We start from the raw sequence: 4,286 nt of genomic DNA, 5'->3' as shown, positions 1-4,286 counted from the left end.
ATTCATATACAGTATATATATACACAATCTTTTTAAAATCTGTAAATGTGTATTATATATATATAGGCACTTATTTTGGGCATATCTGAAAGTGGAATCCATGAGTCACTGTTATGCATATGTTTCAAAAATAGTATATACTTCCAGAGTTTTCCAACATTACATTCTCAGTAGTAATGTATCCCTGCTCCATAGCTTTGCCAAGTCCTTGTACTTTCAAGCTTTTGAATTTTTACCATCATTGTGTTTTGCATTTTAATTTCCATCTCTTTCGTGACCTAGAGAGTTTAGTATCTCTTAATCTTTTAGTGTGCTCATGGGTCATTTGGATGATCTTTCACATGAAATATTTGTTCAAGTATTTTTCCCAATTCAAATTGGATTATCTATCTTTTCATTAAAAATGTGCAGGAATTCTTTAAATATTCTGAACATGAGCCCTGTATTGGTTATACGAGTTATAAATATTTCCTTCCATTCTGTGGATTTCATTTTTACTCTCTGAATGATGCCTCTAGGTAAACAGGAGTTAGGTTCTTAATTTTATCAATATTTTCTTTAATACTGGTTTAATTCTGTTTCAGAAAGTTTTGCTCCCTCTGGGATTATCACTATAAGCCACTAATTAATAGTCTATAAAACTTGTTTTTATCTTTTATACTTAGATCTGAAACCTACTTGATTTTTTTTATAGTATATTGGTAGAAGTCATGTTTTAGCTTTTACCCATATAGCCAATTGATCCACCATTATTCATTAAAAGCAACAGTGCCTTCGTGTTGGTTCAAGTGCATGTGTGTGTGTATGTGTGCAAGCATGTGTGTATGCATTCCTGAATTTCTGACTTAACCGTGCTGTTTCATGGGTCTTGTCCCAATACAACATTGGCTGACTGCATAAAGGCACTGTAAACTTGTAGGTCTCAATATGCCATAGGTTACACCTTGACCTAACGTTTTTATGTGTCATAATTATGCTTACTTTTGCTCCTTTTTAGGGTTGGCTGAAGATGGCGGTATGTAGACTGGAGTAGCAAGGGCTGGCGAGGTTGATCGGGGTTTATGGATCATAGAGCAGGCTCCCCTAGAGGGGTGTGAAGCACCGCCAAGTCCTTTGAGTTTTAAGCTGTTGCTAGTAGTACTCTGGTGAATAGTCTAGTTCTTATGATTATTTGGGTTTAGGGCTAAACATAGTGGGGTATCTAATCCCAGTTTGGGTCTTAGCTATCACGTGATCAGATTATTAAAGTCACTTTTGTAATTTATTTTTGTTTTAATTATGGCTTTTTACAGCTTAATTAAGGTTTAACTTTATCTTGTATGGTTCTTTAACACGCTTTACGCCGTAGTTCTATGAATTCAGGTCAGTCGTATGACCGCGGTGGCTGGCACGAAATTTACCAACCCTGATTCATATGGCTTAGTCAAACTTTCGTTTATGGCTTAATTTTTATCACTGCTGTCTCCCATGGGGATGTGGTTGAGCAAGGTGTTGTGAGCTGCTGGTGTGGTGTGCTTGACACCTGCTCCTTTTAATCTTAGTGATTTAGGGGGCATTCTCACTGGGATGCCGACACTTGCATGTGTAATTCTATTAAAAACGAATAGAAGGCTAGGACCGAACCTTTATGTTCACGGGGCTGGTGAGCCCATCTAGACATTTTCAGTGTCTTGCTTTATGAGGTGTTTAAGCTACATTAACTTGCTGCGCGTAGGTGATGTTTGTATGGTTGTATTACGTGGTTTATGTCAGATTTAGTATTAGATTTTCGATAGGATGGTTGGCGAATCTAGGGGGAAGTCTGTCTATATGGGTGGTGAATATCTAAGTAGTTCCTTGGTATGATAGGAGGGGGGTTGAGGTTCATTCATTATGATATATAATTATTTTAAGCCAGTGGGGAATAGTAAAGTGCTATGTCCTGTGACCATTAACTGATTGCACAACGTAGGTTGCTCTAGCCAAATAACAAATACAAGTCCAGCTACAATTTGCTTGATTGTGTTAAGACCTTTTAAAATCATAGCTGAGTCCAAGCAATTTCCTCCCCAAAAATAAAAGATACCAAATGTATGAAATCGCAGTTATGTGTGATCATGGGCTGATTAGTCATTAGTCCATTGAGATGTCTTATTTAAGGGGAAAGAGTGGGTGATTTTAGGTGAGATGATGGCCCTGAAGTAAGAACCAGATGTCTGATAAAGTTCATCAGTAGAAATCCCCACAAGTTATGGGCCCGGAGCGAGAAGAGGGACACCTGCCAAGCGGGTTGATGGTTTCACACGGCCTGGTGATTAAGCTCGTGATCTAATGGACGGGATTATCAAACATGCTGACTTAGACCAATTTAACTTAATGTACTATGTACAATCAATAATGTATATGTACTATGTAATATCAATGACGTAATGTACATGCCTATTAAGCATGGGGCAGGTAATTTAATGTACGATTACACATATAATGTACATGTACACATATACGAGAGAGAGACATTATTGCAGTTATGTGGCAGGAGAAGTATGTACGGTATACATAGCATGTATATAGTAAAATGAATTATTTTTAGTACTGACATAGTATTGCAGTTTTGTGAATGTCATATCTTTTTCAGGGAATAGTTTATATAGAATTTCAGCTTTGGGTGCTGGCGGTGAAGCATAGTACTTCTTCCTTGAGTCTCGGGGAGATATGTTGTTCTCCTTTTCTGGTTTACAAGACCGGGGTATTGTGTTACACTACAAAGACTCTTCATTTTAGGAACTTGTTTTCAATGAGACTAGTCATTGGTATTAACACTAGAATTAAGAGAAAATATAAGATGGATGCAAGTTGTCCAATAGCTATATATGGATATTCCACAGGCTGTCCTCCGATCCATGTTAGTGTTAGTAAATCTGCCACTAGTACTCTTCGTTGTTTAGATGTGTGGAGTATTGGAATAAATGCCAGGATTAGGATTGAGAGTAGCAGGGCCAAGACTCCTCCTAGCTTGTTGGGGATTGATCGTAGAATTGCATATACGAATAGAAAATATTCTGGTTTGATATGTGGTGGCGGGCTGAGTGGGTTTGCTGGGGTGTAGTTTCGGGATCTCCTAGCAAGTCAGGTGAGAATAGGGCTAATATTAGTGAAGCTAAGATTAATAGTAAGGCACCCAAGATGTCCTTGATTGTATAATAAGGGTGAAATGGGATTTTGTCTGTATGGGATGGAATTCCTGTGGGGTTTTTGGATCCTGTTTCGTGAAGGAATAATAGGTGGACGGCTGCTAGTGCTGTGATGATGAAAGGGAGAAGGAAGTGGAAGGCAAAGAATTGTGTTAGTGTTGCTTTATCTACGGAAAAGCCACCTCAGATTCCTTCCACGAGAGTGATGCTGATATATGGGGTTGCTGAGAGTAGATTTGTGATAACAGTTGCGCCTCAGAATATTTGTCCTCAGGGTAGGACATAGCCTATGAATGCGGTGGCTATGACTATAAGTTGTAGGATAATTCCAATGTTTCATGTTTCCTGAAAGGCGTAGGATCCATAATATAGACTGCATCCTACGTGGGCGTAAAGGCAGATAAAAAACATGGAAGCTCCGTTTGCGTGTATATATCGGAGATTCAGCCTTTTACTTCATTCTTCATTCTTCTTTAAGATTGCCTTGTCTCTTCTCGATCTTTTGTAATTTCATATGAAATTTATAATAAGATTCTCAGTTTCTATACATGAACAAACCTCTGTGGATTCTGATTTTGATTTTATTGAACCAATAGAACAATTTGGAGAGATTTGCAATGTTTACAAAGTGCTCATTGCATAAACAAGGTACCTGTGTCCCCCCATTTTGTACATCATCCTTGAACCCAGAGTTTGGATATTTGTAATAATAGGTCATCTATAGAGATTTTATTTTTAACATACACAAGTGTGTTGTCAATAATTCTATTTTCCATTTTAAATCCTAGCCCTTCTATTTCGTCTTCTTGTCTTATTGCCAGCTAGTTTTTTTTTTTTTTTTAATAAAGAAAACAGCTTTTCTTTTATTAAAAATAAATCATACACCTATTAGGGGCTGGCAGAGAGGAGTAATTTGGTGTCCCCACCTCCCCACTGGGGTTCTCTCATTTTATTTTATTTTAAAATTTTTAATTGAGGTATAGTTGATTTACAATGTTGTGTTAGTTTCTGCTGTACAGCAAAGTGAATCAGTTATACATATACATATATCCACTCTTTTTTAGATTCTATTCCCACATAGGTCATTACAGAGTATTGAGTAGAGTTTCCTGTGCT

At 37.4% G+C, this 4,286-nt stretch overlaps 1 pseudogene; it reads right to left on the bottom strand.

Moving 5' to 3' along the window:
* Positions 1-2,751: 2,751 nt before the first annotated feature.
* Positions 2,752-3,836, bottom strand: LOC130708624 (cytochrome b-like; annotated as a pseudogene).
* Between the last annotated feature and the right edge of the window lie 450 nt (positions 3,837-4,286).

The sequence above is a fragment of the Balaenoptera acutorostrata genome, chromosome 7 (assembly GCF_949987535.1).
Source record: "Balaenoptera acutorostrata chromosome 7, mBalAcu1.1, whole genome shotgun sequence".
Taxonomy (NCBI): domain Eukaryota; kingdom Metazoa; phylum Chordata; class Mammalia; order Artiodactyla; family Balaenopteridae; genus Balaenoptera; species Balaenoptera acutorostrata.
This window is presented reverse-complemented; position numbering and strand designations above follow the sequence as displayed.